Source organism: Mustela nivalis (genome assembly GCF_964662115.1).
Source record: "Mustela nivalis genome assembly, chromosome: 14".
NCBI lineage: Eukaryota > Metazoa > Chordata > Mammalia > Carnivora > Mustelidae > Mustela > Mustela nivalis.
In genome coordinates, this window is record NC_139033.1 from 71881499 (window position 1) to 71900679 (window position 19181).

The 19181-nt window shown below is 37.9% G+C and overlaps 1 protein-coding gene across 1 annotated transcript in view; it reads right to left on the reverse strand.

The window, feature by feature from the left end:
* The window catches only part of DLGAP1 (DLG associated protein 1), an 812994-nt gene that overhangs the window by 498880 nt on the left and 294933 nt on the right, over positions 1-19181 (reverse strand). The window contains exon 3 of the mRNA XM_082699052.1: positions 15840-15958. The gene's annotated coding sequence lies outside the window, so the exon portion shown is untranslated. The remainder of the gene's footprint in view (positions 1-15839; positions 15959-19181) is intronic.

Consider the following 19181-nt stretch of genomic DNA (forward strand, 5'->3'; position numbering starts at 1 on the left):
TAGAGGATCTGAATGGACATTTTTACAAAGACAAACAGATAGCCAACAAACACATGAACAGATGCTCAATATCACTAATCAGGAAAATGCAAATCAAAATCATGATACATCACCTTACACCTTTCATAATGACTATTATCAATAAGACAACAAATAACAAGTGTCGTCAAGGATGTGGAGAAAAGGAAATCTTTGCATACACTGGTGGGAACATAAATTGGTGCATACAGGATTGGAAACAGTATTAAGTTTCCTTAAAACATTAAAAATAGACCTACCATATTATCCAGCAATTCTACTACTGGGTGTAGTATTTCTTAAGAAATAAAAATACTAATTTGAAAAGACAGATGGATCCTTTTGCTCATTGTGGCATTATTTATAATATCCAATATGGAAACAACCTAAGTGTCCATCAGTGGATGAATAAGGTAAAGAAGATGTATTTTATAGATACAAAGGAATATTATCATCCATAAAAGTGAGTGAAATCTTACCATTTGGGACAACATGGATGGGCCTTGAGGGTATTATGCTCAGTAAAATAAGTCAGATAGAGAAAGACAAATACCCCATGATTTCACTTACATGTGGGATCTGAAAAATAAAACAGTCAAAACCTAGACTCATAAATATAGAGAACTGGTGGTTGCCAGAGGAAGGTCATGGGAAGGGTGAAAGGGGTAACAGGAATTAAGAAGTACAAACTTCCAGTTATAAAATAAATAAGTCATAAGGATTTAATGTACAGCATAGAGAATACAGTCAATAATATCGTATTAATTTTGTAAGGTGACAGATTGTAACTAGACTTATTGTGGTGACTATTTCACAAAGTACACAAATAAAAAGACATGGTATACACATACACACACACGCACACACAATGGAATATTACTCAGCCATAAAAAGAGTAAAATCTTGCCATTTGCAACACCACGGATAGACCTATAAGGTACTATGCAAAGTGAAATAAGTAAAAAAAAGACAAATGCCACATGAATTCACTTGTATGTGGAATCTGAAAAACAAAACGAACGAACAGAATAAAACAGAAACATATTCATAGACCCAAGAAATTAACAGTTGGTTACCAGAAGGGGGAGGAGTTGGGAAGAATGAGTAATATCTGAATTCCAGTGAAGGGAATAAGGGGCCCAAATTTTCAGTCATAAAATAAATCACAGGGATGGAAAGTACAGCACAGGAAACATAGTCAACAACTTTGTAATAACTCACAGTAACTTCATTAACTGTGGAGATCATTTTTTAGTGTAGAAAAATATCAAATCACTATGATGTATACCTGTAACTAATATAACACTGTATGTCAATTATACCTCAATTAAAAAAAAAGAGCCTTTAACATTTCTGTATGTTTAAGAGGAACCCATGAAGACCTTGTGATTTCCAGTCTAGATGAGAATATTTCATATATTATAAGTTGGGCAAACAAGCATCTGACCAAGGATACTTATCGTAAGTATCTTAGTCTTTTGTCCCTCATATAAAAATCCTGTCAGGTCACATCACACATCTCCTACTGTTCCCCAATCATGAAGAAGAGGCTGGGAAATAGGGGTGCTTCCTGGAATGAGAGTTGTCAGGTACACTGGTCCATCATTCTCAGAGGTCCATCTGTATTCTCAGAGATCTAGTTCTCCATGACTACAAAGAATGCTGCAGCCTTCTCTTTGGTTTACATGGAAGTAAGGAAGGATAAATGGGAAGTTGTGGAGTCCTTGAAAATGCCTTTGACCACTCCACCCAATGAGTAGTCAACCCAATGCCAACTTTGGCAAAGGCTTTCTTATGAGCACTACGACTATAGAACTAAGTTTCTAGCAATTCAATAAACAGTTATGATTCATAAGGCAAATAATCTCCTCTTTGCAAAATAGTGATTGGAAGGAATGATGTAAGAATCTGTAAAATAATGTTCCTAAGAGTTTTAACTGCCAGGTAAACAATTATTTCCAACAATTACATAATCAGTACCATTCCGAACTACTTATTATATATGTGAATAGGACATTCTAGACACTGTCCAGGGCGTGCTGAACTGATGTCTCACCATATTTTCTTAGAAAAGCTTAATCACAGTCTTTTGACTGCTCTTCTACTATAAGCCTTCCTGAACACTCTGATAAAAACTATTACAGTCAAATTCATTATAAAAATATTAAATACCTTCCCTTCCTGTTGGTCTTTCAGGCTGTTCTTGAAATTCTGTGTAATCAAAGAAACACTTCTCAGTTATATAGACAGATGACTATTTCCAATTTCCCAAATGTTATGAATATGTAAATTCCAGAGGCATCACTGAGGCAAATATACCCACCTTACTGCTGGTGAAGAAGAAAGGGATATATGTATATAGTATGTAGAATAATGACCATTCAGTGATAAATAACCTATTAGTTAAAAAATGCAAAAAATGGCATTAGCAAAATCGGGTAAAAGTCTCAATGACACTTGGATATGCATTAGTATCTCTATCAATTTGATACATAACTTCAGGACATTTATTTGACATTTATATATTGAGTGCTATATTAGGTACTAGAAAAACAATAGTGAACAAGACAGATCCAGTCCTTGACCTTGTGAATGTTACATTCCAGTAGAGAGGGCTGGTACTACCTCACAGACATGCACATGCACACATGTAACCCAAATGTAAACAATGAGAAAACTACATATTATAATGAAGGTCGTGAATGTCACAAACAAGGAGCTTGAGGCAGGCATTAAAGAGTGTCACTGAAGGCCACGTGGAGATGATGACATTGTAACAAAGACCTCAAGGAGGGCTTTGGAAGCAGGAGAAAGACCAGAGAGAGAGAAGAAGGAGTAGTGAGAGGTGGCCTTTTGTAAAACCTGTCAAAAAGCTGTCTGCCTTGGTTGATGAGAAGATAGGCAGTGGGAAGGATCATGAAAAAGCAAGAGGGCAGGGCAACATGGAGAAGGATTTACTGAAAACGGGTGCCTACTTGCACCTAATTCTATTAAAAAAAAAAACCATCGTCTCATACACACGTGATACCAATAAATTATATCTTTAAATGATCATAAACAGCATTACTATGTCTTTTTAGAAATATATTATGCAACAATGTCATTTGTATCCTAGAGCAACTGATGACATTCAGGCTGAATGTCACAAAAAGAAAGACCATGACTGTGCCCAGTTAATCAGCTTCAGAAAAAAGTGGGTGTACGAGAGAGGGAGATGGGGGACGGGTTGGAGGTAGGAGAGGGAGTGAGAAAGAACAATTACTCATGAGACAGAGTGGGAAGAAAGTCAAGCCACGTGGAGGTTCTTTGTGTTTGTGTTGTTTATTCTGTCAATCATTTTATTCCACATGATGGATGAAATGAGAAGTAAGATTTAAAAATAAAACATAAAGACTGCCCATACTTCAGAGCAGAGGCTGGCAAGCGTTTTCTCAGGGCCAGGTGTAAGGATGAGACAGGCCCAGAAAAGAGTGGCAAGAGCCCCTGCTGTACTGGATTGCCTAAATATTGTAGTAGCTTACTAGCCAAAGGCACAAAGTTATATAATAGTGTAAAAAAGTTCCCTGGATTGTTTCCATCAACTCTACGCAAATGTTAGAGGAACATTTATCAAATGTCTTATTTTCCAAATGAGTGTGAACACTTCTGGCATTAAGTAGAAAGTTGGCACAGATGATCTCAAAGTTCCCATCCAACTCTAAAATTCTATGATTCCAAAATTTAAATTATAATACAATTACCAATATCTGACAGAATTTCAAAAGCAGTTGAAATGGTGTTTTAGGACTTCTTTTTCCTGGCTTAATATTTGTGCAAATTCTAGGATGCTAATTCCTGAAGCTTGGCAGCTCAAACAATAATTGACTATTTCCTAGTCACTTTGCAAGTGCTTTCTTTTAATTGAGGATGAATTGGTACAGCATGTAAAATGTGAAAACTAATAATGGATGCTTTGGGCAAAAAATTTTTTCACTGAAATGAGTCATAGACCACTAAAAAATAATTCTACTTTCACACATCAGTCAGTGAATGCCCTTGCTAGACCTCATATAATCAAATACACATTCACTGACCATCTATTAGAGACTAAAATCAAGACTGCTATATATGAAGGTACAAATATACTTATTAATTGAGTTAATATTGACTCTGAGCCATGGTGCCTGGGTTCTAATTCCAGTCTGCTGCTTATGAGCTGTGTGACCTTGAGGAAATGACTTAACCTTCTGTGTCTTCCTTGCCCATTGATAAAGTGGGGCTAAAAATAATATCTACTCCATAGGGTTTCACTAGAATAAAATGATATATTGTATGGCAAGTGAATGGCCTGTTACACAGTCAAGTTTCACTAAAAGTTGGTAATATTTCTACCTCTGCTTCCAATCTACTGGGTATAGTAGTTACCTAGCATAAAAACATTATATAATTCTAGGGCAGAAACGGCCTACCAAAGGAACCTGACATTATGCTAATTTCTGACAAAACAGTATTCACCTAAAACCCTATTCCAAAGTGTGTTGCATCCAAAAATCAAATTACAGGAATAATGAAAAATAAAGACCTGCCTAAATGAAGTGCTTATATTTGCTCTGGGCACTACACATTATTAGCCAAGTATTATGAGGAATACAAGAGCATGGAAAAGATAAGTCCTATTATCTAAGAGTTTTAAGTATTTTAAATAAAATAAAATATATAAACAGATAAAGGTAACTCATGTACTCCTTACACATTTATTGAGCATTTACTAGGTACGAGGGGTTGGTAACACAAAGATGATTCAGATACAATCTCAGAAGGAAAGTCATGTAAAATCCATGAGCCTTACTTTCTTCACCTAGGAAATAACGGTAGAAACATGCTGATAAGATTGGGAGACTCAAATGTGAATCACTGCACAATGGTCTGCAACACAATAGGCTCCCTACACTCTAAGTGCTTTGGGTAAAGGCTATGGGGTACGGAGGAGAGACACACTGTGTCTTCAGGAAGGGGACCTTAGAGGAATGTCTAGCAGATTTGTGAGGCAGAGAAATTCAGTAAGAACATCCCATGCAGAATGGACAGCACATGTTTTGAGGCCAGGGCTCATGACAGGGCTTATTGCGGGTAGAGATTCACTCCTCAGGTTCTAAATGCTCTAATCCATTCACCATCTCAATGTGTTCCTCCCATCCCCTGCTTACGGATCTTGAGTAGCTTTTGTCCATTTGGTGAGAGCAAGGGGATTGCTCCCAATCTAACTGTAATTCACCTAGCTGTTTCTCCCCGGAGTGGCCAGCATTCCTTCTACACGTGGCCATGGAATGTACTGTGTGACAATGGTTAAGGGCTCAGGTTTTGGAGTAAGACAGAATTTCTACTTAACTGCTGCAAACTTAGGTAAGTTATTCAAACTCTCTAAAGATTAATTTGCTCATTTGCTAAGTAAAAATAATAAAACCTATTGTTTAAAATTGATTCTAAGGGTGCTTGCGTGGCTCAGTCAGTTAAGCATCCGACTCCCGGTTTTGGCTCAGGTCATGATCTCAGGATTGTGAGATCAAGCCCTGAGTCAGACTCTGTGCTGGGCGTGGAGCCTTCTTGAGACTCTCTCTCCTCTTCTCCTCTGCCCCCTCCCCCCATGCTCTCTCTCTTTCTCCAAAAACAAACAAGCAAAAGTGGATTCTAGGAATTAAATGAAATAGCACACTTAGCATAGTATCTGGTCCATAAGGCCTCAACAAACACTAATTGTTACAAATATATTAGAAATGGCATTTTAGGGAGGTTAATCTAAGGATGGCTTGTGGAATGGAATTGTGGAATGGGGTTAGTGTGAGGCACAAACATTGCTGGGGGTGCTACTGTAGCCATTGGGTTGTGAGGCAGTGAGGGCCTGACCCAGGGTGGTGGAGGGGATGCTGGGAAGGGAAGGCTCTGAAGGCAGCAGGGGAAAACCACCAAGACCTGGGAAGGGCTGCATTTGTAAGAATGGGATGAGAGAAGAGACAAAGATGACACCAAGATTTTGACACTAAGGTAATGTTGGTCCTATTTTTAAAAGGTAGAGAATTTAGAGAGGTGAGGTGGGATGACTGACTTGATAATTTTACAAATTATAATCCTAAGAACTTATCAAATGGATGTCAGAGGTGAAAGAAATTGCTGAGTTTAAAATTACGATATGAGCCTTTTAAATTAAATTTGCTAGTCTGAATCTTAGAACTTTGTCTTTAGCCTTCATGACAAAACCCATCCCTGTTCTCCTGGCCGTGCGTCCTTCTGACAGACTGTCTCCCGGACGAAGTTTTCTCAGGCTCCGCTGAGACCCTCTGGGCCTCCATCTCAGGCTCTGTGTCTGTCCTTGTTGGGCTTGCATTGCCTAGTTGTAGCAAGAATTTTAAATCAGTTTAGAGAGAGCCCCTAACCCTCCATCACTGGTCACTCTCAATTCTGATCAAATTCTTTACTCTCTATCCTTGATATCTGATCATCCTGATTTGCCTTTAGCAAGGATCCTGTTAGGTCTGATTCACCAGTATCCTCTCTTATTCCTGATGTTTCCCGTTAGTCATTTCTATCCTCTGACCCATACTACACACTCTGGCTATAAATCCCTACTTGTCTGTGGTATATCTGGAATTGAACCCTGTTCTCTATTGGGGTCTCTTTTCCCCTATTGCTATAGCCCTGAGTAGAATCTGTCTGTAACCATTTCACTATTGTTAAGCTCTGATTTTCTTTGGACTTCCTAGCTAATTCCTTCTTCCTGAAGGATGAGGGGCAGGGTTCACCTTACTGTTAAATTCCAATTGGAACTCAGGTCTCCACTTTACCTGCCCAGGGCACCTTTCTTCATATTTGATCAATGCAAAATTTTCCATACTTAAACACACGTTCAAGTGAAAAATGATAATAAAATTATCTGGAAAGCAGTCATTTAAAAGTCAAGAAAGAGGTAATTTATTCAAGCTTTTAAAAAAATGCATACATTATTTACCAGAAACTTCTCTTAAATAAAAACGAATCAAAATGGGGGAAAGCTTCCTTGTGTCCCCCATGAAATATTTTCTAAATAGGTAACATTTAAAGTTTTTTCATCCCCAAAGGAGATAAAAATACATACCCAATTAAGCCCCAGTTTAAGTTTCAGTTGGAAACATTAAGGTTTCTTATTACTTAAGACCCAGGAAGTCTTTGATTAGGAAAGCTGCCTTGCCAGGCAACTGATTTTTCCCCCAGGAGACACAATTAAAGAGGGCAATACCACTGAGAGCATGTGCGTGCCAAAGGCAAAGTGCTATAATTTATCAACAGACACAATACTTCATGGAGAAGACAAAACATCTCGGCTGCTCTGTCCTGGATCCTCCATGAATGTACTTTCACTCAACAGCTGTACCACCACCACCACCAAAATGCAAAGAAACCTCTCAAAACCCAAAAAGTCCCCACATGGGAGACTTGAAGAGTGTGGGTAGGAAAACCAAAACACATTAGAAACCATCAGAACAGCCTCAAGTCTCATCCCTACACTCTCTCTGAAGGTCAACATCTGATGCCTTGGGCATTAAAATATTAGATGGAAAATACGGAATTTCATTCAATAAATTCATTCAAATTTACCAAGGGTTGGGGGGGGCAAAGAGATTTCATAGATGACTCCCGGGTTTCTAACTTAAGCAGTTGGGTATGTGGGTGGTGGCACCATAGATGGGCCGGAGAATAGCACAAGAGGGAGGAGCAGATGGGAGGGGGCGTATGTGAGTTCAGTTTTGGAAATCCAGGAGTCCCCTTTATCCACAGTTTTGCTTTCTGTGGTTTCAGTTCCCCATGGTCAACTGTGGTCTGGAAGCAAACGATCCTCCTGCCCTACTGTCAGAAAGTCAATAGTAGTCTAACGCTGTGCCCCAATGCCTACGGTTATTCACCTCTCTTCATCTCATCACGTAGGCATTTTACCACCTCCCAGCATCATAAGAAGAAGGGTGAGTACAGCACAATAAGATATTTTGACAGACAGAGACCACATCCACATAACTTTTATTATATTAGATTGTTATATGTGTTCTATTTTATTTCTAGTTATTATTGCTCATCTCTTTTCGTGCCTAATTTATAAGTTAAACTTTATCATAGGTGTGTATATTTAAGGAAAAGAAACATAGTGGAGACAGGATTCGGTACCATCTGTGGTTCGTGCATTCACTGGGGGTCTTGGGATGTATGCCCTGTGGGTAAGGGGGAGGGTAGTGAAAGGAGGTCATCATGGATTTGATGTGATCGTGAAAACACCAGTGGATGTCCTCACATTTCCTACATAGGCCCTAAACATGATCAATAATTCAGGTCTGAGTTCTGAAGATATCAACTTCAGGTAATAACTTAAATTGTGCCATTTTTGCTTTGCTTTAGCTTTTGAACATTTAGCAACTTTTAAAATCTACTTTTAATGTATGGTTTGGATTGTTTTAAGTCTAGCTTCCTACGTGGCATCACATTCTAATTGGTTAATCCCAAATTGACAACATCCTTGCTTCAAAACATTACATAATGAATTGGGTTTACTCTCTGCCTTTCTTCTCCTGATATTTAAGTTATGTCCTAAAGATCAGCTCCCTGTCTTCTACCTGTGTGACAACGAGCAGGGACAGATAATACTAGAGCTGAGTCACTCTGAGGCAGACTGGGTCTGTGTCCTGCTCTGCTGCGTACTAGCTCTGTGTTCTTTGCCACGTTAATTAGTCCCTCCATATCTCAGTGTCTTCATGTGACATGGAAAGTACATTTTAGAATTGATTCATGGCTTGGTACAGAATTTTTAAATATGACACATTCACTTGGGAAGAAATGGTATTCTCCAGCTGTCAAATGAAGATGCCTGTACATAATCACTAAATGACACTTAGTGTGTTGTTCATATCCTCTACGTGATAGAGAGGATATGTGAAAACCTCACTGCCGCTAGGGAATCTTCTGAGAGCTTCATCGATCATGGAGAAAAGCATCCTGGTATCGGTTCTATGGTGGTGGATTTGTTGATTTCTTCCTATGGTTGTGCACAATTTTCCCCAACAGGATTGTAGTAAGGATTAATTGAAGTAACACAGGTAAAGTTTAAAACAATGCCTGGTGAAGGGGGGCAGAACATGCTGCCCCCAACCCTGCCACCTTGGCATAAGGATTACTTGGAGCCAAAGGCACTTGAAAAACAGATACGAGAAGTACATCCTGCATTCTGACCTCCTCTTTGCTTCTTCAAAGTACAAGATACAACGCCCATGTGAAAGATGTCCTTCCTGCACCAGGAGAAACGTTCTTATCACCAAAGCAGGGAGTGGAGGCAGAAAGAATTCTGTACAAACAGACTTTGCTAAAGTACCTCTTATCTTCCTTTTACCTCCCCATACACTTTAGTAACGTTTCCACAACTATCTCTCTTTGTTCAAACTACGGTTAAAAGCGTTGAGGTCTTGCTGCTTCTTTGGCTCTTCTTTTCCCTCTGAAGGTTCCCATGTCACATTAAATATAAATAAATTGGAGTGCTTTTCTCCTGTTAATCCATTTTATATCAATTTAGTTCTCAGACCCAGGGGAAGACCTTCAGAGGGATGAGATAAAATTATGCCTCTCCCCACACTGGCACATACGTAAATATTTAATCTACACTTGCTATTATGTTTTTAATCATAAAGAAATACCAAGAATGGCCTCAATTATTAGAATTGCTAGAGAAATGGGCAGTGTGCATCGCCATCATGATTATTTTCTCAAATCTGTACCTTATTTGAGTTACAGCTCCTAGCTTATAGAGGAGGATAAAAGGATCCCATTGCTAATGCTGGGTCATTTCAAATAGGATTATCTATTCCCAAAACTTAGATTTTATTTATTTTTTTTTTAATTTTTTATTTTTCCAAAACTTAGATTTTAAATAAATAAGATATTTTAGGTGAAAACTTCTAGCACATGAGGATAATACAACAAGAGTCAAATAAATTCAGCCTATATGACTTTCCTCTTTTTTTCTTTAAAATAATTCTTGTCAAGCTGTATCATTTTACTGCATAGGAAGCACTGTCCTTGGGTTTTCTTACAGGGTCAACAAATATCCAAAAATATGAGTTGTGATAAACTCTATTACATTCTATTTGAAGTTATTCTATCATAAAGCAAAGAATATTTATATGTCTTTCCAAGAGTACTTAATAGGTCATTTCATTAAACATGTCTTCAGTAATAATTGGTTTATAGAGAAATATATTATTAATCATAATATTAACATTATTAATAATACTAACATTTAATATTATTATATAATTATGTATTAACATAAAATATATGCAATATATTTAATAACTAATTATAGCTAGTTATATATAACTATACTACCATGAAAGGACCAGAGTATCTAAGTAAACAGTATCATCACCACCACCACGATCACCACGTACTGTGTGTGTGTGTGTGTGTGTGTGTGGTCTCTCTCTTTTTCTCTCTTACTCTCTCCTTCCTAGGCTTGAAACAGCCTCATCAGTATGATGATTTTCATCTTGACTATGACATGTCTCTAAGATATGACAAATAAATACAACATTCCACAATTAGATTTTTGTTATCTTAAAGACGTCTGAAATCATCAGGTTACTCAAATAGTACCAATAGATCTTAGCTCTTAAATTATTCTGACATAAAAAGTATACAAGAGTAAATAGTAAGATTTATCTCAAAATGCGTCAGCTTGCACAGGAATTATAGAGTATTGAAATAGAGAAAAACAATAATAGGATTAGGTCTTCTCTAAGATTGATGAAATACTTCCCCCAAATTTTATTGATCTACTCCTATTAAGTAGGCAGATCTGAATTACTGCTGAGAAATCACAGTGGCTCATCAACATCAAAATGACAACTCAAACTCAAAAACACAAAGAACAGAAAAATATTTAATATTTGCATGACTCCTGTAGTAAATGAATCAACTGTAGACTAAAATTTGATTTCTTTTGTTTCTGTGTTAAAGGCTGCATCATGCAAATTGGCTATAAAAATTCTTTTTTAGAGGACAAGAAAGGAAAAAAAGGGAAAACCTTTTAACTTACCAGAATCAGTTATAAATCAAGAGTGTGTGAACATTTATTCCTTCAGCCTAAACCTATGTCTTGAAGAATCTTTATTTTAGTTTCTGCCCAAAATGTGTCTAGATAACGAGACAGGAGACAGAATGCAACTTGCAGACTTCATGTTTTGACCCTGAAGAGGTCACTCTTGATGACAAGGGGCTTGCTTGCTATGTGTAATTATTCTCAGTGTATAGGACCAGGTATCTTGGCTAGATGCAAAGCTATGTTGAAATTTCCCATTAGTGTTGTCAGTCTCAGGTGATTAAATTATGGATACACTTCTCTAAACTCCACTTATTTTTTCAGTCACAAATAAAATTTCTTAGCCTGGCTGAATTATATTGGAGAAAAAGAATGTGATCTTCTGTTAACCTTTAAGACCATGGTCTGGGCTCTGGCCAGCTTAGAGTCCTGCCCAGATCCTTAGAGCTATGCGTGTTCAGCATATAAGTGATAGATATTTTTTGGATTATCTCTAACCTTGACTGCAACCTTGCAGGTACTGCTATGTCTGCCCTTGTTTCACAGATGATAATTCTAAGGTATGTAGAGGGGTTCAGGAAATTCTCCAGCTCATATTGGTAATAAGGGAGAGAGTTAGGTTTTGAACTCAGATCTTTCCATATCCAAAATCCTGGTCCTTCAACCTCATTGCCACATACGTGCTGCAAATTGATTGACTGACTCCTTTGTACTTCTGGGCCTGATTTTAAGTAGCATTTCATATGATCTGCATCCTGACATTGCAAGGTAAGACATTGGAGTCCATCCCAGGGATGGTAATCGTAAATCTTTCTTTTTAAAATGGAGGTAAATGAGTGTCAGGACTCAGCCAAGGACATGCACCAAAGTAATAAAATTGAAACTAGACTTTTCCTTTAAGCTTCACATTAGGCATGCCATAACATGACATGAAAATTTGAATTTTCTACTCTTAAAGTGAATTAAGAAAAAAACCCTCAAAAAGAAATTTTCAAAATTTGTCATCATTTATTGTTCTTATTTATGCTAACATATAGTCCTAATATGCTTTTTCAAGGGTGCATTTCAAAGTTGACACCGCTATAGAACACATAACAGAAAAAAAATATGTGGAAACTTGGTTTAAAAACATACAGAATAAATTTCACACTGAGCTATAAAAGTCGGCATTGAGCCCAATTTCTGGAATAAATCAAAGAGTAGGCAGAAAACAGACAGCAGGAACAGTTATTTTAGCAAGAAAAGTAGGATAAATTTACCAAGCCAATGATGGGATGATGTGCGCAGATAAGAGATGCGGAGGGAAAAAGTGCAATGCTGATACATGAACACATTTGAATGCGAGAAAGCAAGACCCAGAAAACACAATTGTCCTACATGTGAATAAACACTCAAATTATGTTGCAGCTGCAAAATTTAAACTCAAGGAAGAGACATTTGCAAAGAAATTTATTAAATAGATGTGATTTCCTGGTTTCACACACCCAGTGGTTCTTTTATAAAGTAAAATGTACAATTTTCCTTGATATAAATGACATTTGCCCCCTGTTGTACTCAATCAAATAGCAAAAAAAGTCTTTTGTGAAAGACTCTGCTTATTAAGAAGCACAATATGATTGATGCCAGACACTCAGGCTCGAAGACATAGAGTTAATCCACTAATTAAATGTCTTATATACTGAGTACAGTCTTACACGATAAGAAGGTTTTCATGCGAAGGAAATTCGTCCTTCCCTAATGGCATATGCCAGAGCAATTTCTTTGAAAGGAGATAAGGAGATAAATTTCTTGCTGAAACCAACCCTTGGCTACCAGACCTATCCATCTGTCCTTCCTTTCTTCCTTCTTTCCATCCATCCATTCATCCATCCATCTATCCATCCATCCATCCATCCATCCATCCATCCATCCATCCATCCATCCATCCAGTATGTATAGGTCTACAATGTCTGTATGACCCAGGAGGGGAAATAAAAATGTATCACAAAACTTTTATTGGGAATTTTAGGACATGATGATAATATTTGACTGGAAGACTCAGACTCTGTTCTTTTTTTTTTTTTTTTTTTTTAATTTTACTTATTTATTTGACAGAGAGAGATCACAAGTAGACAGAGAGGCAGGCAAAGAGAGAGAGAGGGAAGCGGGCTTCCCGCTGAGCAGAGAGCCCGATGCGGGACTCAATCCCAGGACCCCGAGATCACGAGCTGAGCCGAAGGCAGCGGCTTAACCCCCTGAGCCACCCAGGTGCACCAGATTCTGTTCTTAAACTAGAGCACCTTCCCACAATGGTGATGATGGCAAGGGAGCCCTTGTCCTGTAATCTGCCATATAGGAATTAGTGGTGGCCAGCCTAGATCGTTTGTTTTTACAGAGTGGCTCACAAAGTAAGTACAGAGTGGCTCACACAGTAGCATCACCTGGGAACTTACTAGAAAAGCAAATTTTTAGTCTCCTACCCAACCAATCTGTTTGAGAGCCAAAGTATGTCACCACCACTTGGAAGACATGATAAATTACAGAATCTGCCTGACTCCACAATGGTCTAGACCACTGGTGAGGGAAGCCAAGGAAGAAGTAAGTCAGAGAACTTAAGAGTGGCAGCTTTCACAGGTTTAGTTAACAAGTTTGGACGATGGCAGATTGGTGAATTACCAAATATTTTCTGAGCAAAGCAAAGGTATGATCAGAGCTTTGATTCTGGAAGATTTTTGAGCCTAATGAGACCACAGAGAGGCAAGTGCATTGTTCAGGTGAGAAGACAAAGTAACTTATCTTTGATGACTCACCCAATGTGTCAGCCTCAAATAGTCACTCAGTTCACTCAGTTTGCCTTCTGGGCTCAGGATGTGGTTCTCAGAGATCTCTCTCCACTACCACAGGGCCCTCTTGATCCTGTAGTCTGACACAGTCTACCCTTGGTTATTTCTGCCTTGCCATCTGCCACTGCTTCCCTCATTCCCCTGCCTGAAGTCTCTCTGCTGCTCTTTCTCCTCTTCTCCCACATTTCTTCTCCTTCACTAGGGATTTGCATGCAAATGCACACACTGATTTAAATTTTTGCTGCTGGTTATCTGTAGAGCTACTTAGAGAGCTCACACATGGCACTCCTCCTCTGAACACAGGATCTATGAGGTCACAACAGAACAGCAGCCTTCACCTGACTTTCCTTAAATCTGTCAAACCCCCCTTGGTTCACTTTCATGTGTTAAATCTATTTCACAGGCTGAAGATCCTTGTACCATGATGCTCAGACATGCATAATTTAAGTGACCCCTTTCACACAAGCGATGACACTGCTAACTCAGTGGTTTCCAAACAGAGAAGACGATAATTGTTTTTCTGTGTATCAGACACCTTCTCGTACATAAAACCATCAACGGTGCATAGTCAGGACAGATAAAATGAAATGCTATTGTCTTTAACTATTCCAACATTTGGGTCATACTTCAAATTTCTATACGTAATGTCTCAAATGTACCTGTTGACCAAGACATATGTCTCACTTTGAACATAGACAAATTATGATGAAGAAATTAGTTCTGAAACAGAGTTCCTTCTGATTCCATGACACTTGGAGGTAACTTTTCGGTGTCTTTAAAACAAAACATTTTCCTCCCGGAGACAGTTCATTGAGGAGGAAGATGTGATTTATTTTAGGATTTAAAATAAAGTAAAAGAATGTATAAGAGATGCCTCTGGTTCCCTGCATCACGCCCCTTGGTCTACCTGTGGTTTCAGCCACATCAGCACAGACAGACGGTTCTGTACCAACTTGGGTTCTCTTCACCTTTCTAGTGTCCAGCCCCAAGTGACCACTGAGTGTCTTCCAGCCCCATGCAGGGCCAGAACAACCCAGCATTACAGGGGGAAATCAGTGCCCCTGGGGGGCAATCCAACAGGGGAAAGCCAGTAGATAAACCTCTTGCCACATGTCTTACAGGCAGAAATTCTGGGAAGTCTCCCACTCTCCTCTAGATCCCAGGGAATCGCGCTCCTATAGCCCACACCGAGGACTTGTCTACTCCCCCTCACCTTATTTTGCACGTGACTTCTTCCCCAGTTCACGCTCCCACCCTTGGGATGAGCTTCCCAGTTAAAAACCACACCCAAATCATTGTCTCAAGCAAGCGACCCCAAGAAAGATGACAGCTTATTCATATATTGAGCAATATTAACCCCCTTCTGATCAGACACCCCATATGTGGGGTTTCAGACTTGGACATCATTAAGACCCTCCATTTTTCCCTTCTCAAAACTCCATAATGATAGGAAAGGAGTGGAGATCACAGCATTGCATTTCCTCTGCCTATCTTAAAGCATGTAGATCTTGCTGAACACATTCCCCAGATAAGTTCAAACCTGTACAACACACAAAAAAATTTAAAACTGATGCAATGCCATCCACTTTCATAAATCTATGCTTACCGTAAAGTATACTATTTTGGTCCACAGTCAGGAAAATGGCATTTGCCTCATCTGCCATTCTAGGCTAATAGCAAGAATTCAGATTGAGCATATAAAACGCATCTCATCCACATTCTATAACAAGCAACTAGGGAGTTAAAACTCACAGACTAAACTCAGCAGCCTCTTAATATGACTGGAATTATAAGCCAGAAATATTTATACTTGAATATACCATGCTATTAAAAAAAAGAAATTGTTTTGCATAACATAGCTGGAAAAGAAGCTGTAGGGTTGTGTTATATAAGGAGAAATGACACAATTTTACCTTTGATGATCAATTTTCCATTTTTCTTGCTTTTAAGGCAGGAAAAGATCCAAACCTTGCAGCCTTTTTTTCTTTTTTTTAAACTGGGTGTCACTCTTGGTATGTGATGCTCAGCTGTTCTGAAACATAACAAAACATAATAATTAGATGTAAAAACTAGCCTGAAAGAAAAAGATACTTAAGATCTCTTAGGAACTACTCTGACAAACATTAAATTCAGTGATGAGAGAAGGGAGTTCCATAGAAAATTTACATGATTGTGTTCTTGCATATGTTACATTTTATATTTTTATGCTTTCCAGAAAATAAAACCTATCACAAGTAATGTCATCACAATAAATAGGTTTGATATTCTACATATACTTTTGTAATAGTAATGATTTTATCTTCTTTAAAAATCAATAAAACTCATGCAATGGTGTTTTGATTTTGTAGTATACACTCCACACACAAGACAGTATCCATTTCCTGTGATTCATTCTTTTATCATCATTGCAACTAAGCAGCTGTAAATAAAGGGCTAAAAGGTATCATTCTTCACCGGGTGGTTTTTCTACCATCACAGGAGGACACAAATCAGGGCACAAGCTTCCCAAGCACAGTACCAGAGGCTTGCTGATGTTCAAAACAAATCATAACCCTTCATTATTGATGCTTTCTGAAGAAAGTGACAACATGGAATTGTAACTAGGCCCAGAGTCATGGGAGGTAACTTTTCCAATCCTATCACATGTTTTTTGCTGAGCTGTGATTTTTCTCTTCTGAAAGTTCACATGGAAAGGGACTTGTGTCACACACAAAAATTATCTGGTGTTGAAAAGTGTAGGTATCAGCAGAATTCTGCTTAAGCAATATCATTTTGTGGCCCTAGGTAGCATATTAAAAGAGCATCGATAGGGGATGAGAAAAACAGTAGATCTAAGTATTAAGCAGAGTTAGAGTAACATTCAGAATTAAGGACACTGGTGTGAGTAATTTTTCTTACCTCCTAATTATTTTTAGAAATTACAGTGCCTGAATGAATATGGAATTCATTTCACAGAAGAGGAATTGGAGGCCCAAAGGGATGATGTGTTTTGCCCACTTTTATTCAGCTAATAGGCACAAAGGCAGAATGACATTCCAGAATCCCTGCCTTGAGTTCAACCCCTTTAGAAACCCATAATACTGTATTTGTTTCCAAAAGGGATACCTGGCATTCAAAAAGATCAGGGCTAATAAAATTCTCTGCAGAACTTGTCTGAGCAATATTTTGACTCTGGCAAAGTTGATAGGTTGAAAATAAGAAGCTAGGGTGGTAAAATGGAAGAACTACAATAACACAACAATATGCATTTTCATAGCACATAAAACATGTTGGGGATATTACATTTATATATATATATATATATCTTTATCCACAAAAGACAAAAGACAAAAATGAAACTCTATTATCAAGAGCTTTTAGGTATGAGCCTGGGTTTATATATGATTGTTTTATTAAATATTTTTTAATATCCTGGTAAACTGAATGAAGTCTGATTTTTTCCCCCTACATGTATGAGAAGTAGATTACTTAAAGAAATAACAAAAAACTGTTGATTTTTAAAACAGAGAACTATTTATTTGTTCCTATTATTTATTGAGAATCTATTTTGTGCTGGATATTGTTAATTTTCTACAGAAACAAAATGAAAAGATTATGGAATTTCTCACAAACACACCCAGATATACAATAAGCAATCAATTTTATTACAATTGCAATGTTTTGTAAGTTAGATAATCTTAATGTAAACAAATATTGAAACACTGGGAGGTGTTTCAAATATCATCTAGTCTAGTGGTTCCCAAGTATGGTTGATCATCACAATTGTCTGGAAAGCTGCTGGAAAATACAAATTATAGAACGTCATGCAAGATCAATTAAATCAGAATATTCATTAGTAGAGTCAGGGTAATCTTCGTTTTGAACAGGTTCATTCTGCTGATCAAGTTTGTTTTATAAACCTACTGATTCTTGCTCATCTTCTTATTTATACGGATAAGGAAACTGAGACCAGGGAATGACTTGCCCAAGGCATTTACTCTTTGGTTGCAGAACTGAAGTTAGAATGCAGAATTTCTGAATTCTCTAGTATTTTATTTTATTTTTATTTTCTTGCTTTCCTTTACTCCAAGGGTTTTTTTTTCTTTTCTTTTTCTTCGTCCTTTTTCCTATCACCAAGTAACCAATATTTAGTCCCTACACCTAAGAACAAGAGTGAAAGTAAACACAAAGAAACAAAATCAACAAAAAGCCAAAACGGGAATTCGAACTTAAACTGTTTAATTCCACAGTGTGCTTTCCGAGGTTCCAATGGGTGCTACATTCATCTGCTCATGGAGTGTCTACTCAGCCCCTTTCTCTACATTCCCCAACTTCCAAAGACATCCTCTGTCCTCGTCACTTGTTAGTGAGTCCTGGTCCCTGGCCATTGTTGCTTGGAAAGGGAGGGGGACCTCACCTAGGGTAAGCTTCTGATCTGGGACTAGGAGACTATAGTCTCATTTAGGTGAAAGACCTATGTCTGGAGCATGGTCACCTTGTCCCTTATAGACAGAGGGAGCACATACTGGTAATCTGTGGAAAAGAAAAGTGAAAAAGACACTTATGGAAAGTGGAGTGAGAGCTCTCCAAACTCATATGCTTCCTGCTCTTGCTTCTTTATTTTTTCTTGTGGCTTTCATGAGCTCATATAGACTTATGACACATTCTACTTGATATTTTTCAAGTCATTTAGTTTTAATTTTTTACCTCACACTAGCTCAAGTGGTTTGCTTCTATGACTCTGCAGCCAGAGTCCTAACTAATCCATCTCCTATCATTCTTGTCATGTAAGTTATTTTATAAGCCCGTCACTTTAGTTACACTCTTTTAAGAGGTTCATTTGAAAAAATATTGGCTGAGAGTGTGGAGAAAGGGAGATAGAGACTGTAAATGCATCACATTTTATGGAATACTGATATTTTCATAAAGTACATGTTTTACAGTGTGATAAATAAGGGGGAAAAGTCCAAATCAGAGAGCTCTCTCTTAATCTCAGCTCTTCCTTTTATAGAACTTCTGGCTTGTGAAAGTTACCTAGCCTCTTTGTGTTTCAATTTTCTCATTCTAAAATGGAGGCAAGGAAACCTTAATCAGGGTTATTATGAGGAATAAATAAGACCATTTGTGTATTCACTCACTCACTCACGTCTCAAAGATTTTTTTTGAGCCTTTATCATGTGTCAAGCACTATGTTTGGTGCTTAGAATAATGAACATTTCATTTCAGTGAAGGTGAGTAAGTGTAAAATAAACAATAACCATGCTGAAGGAATAAAG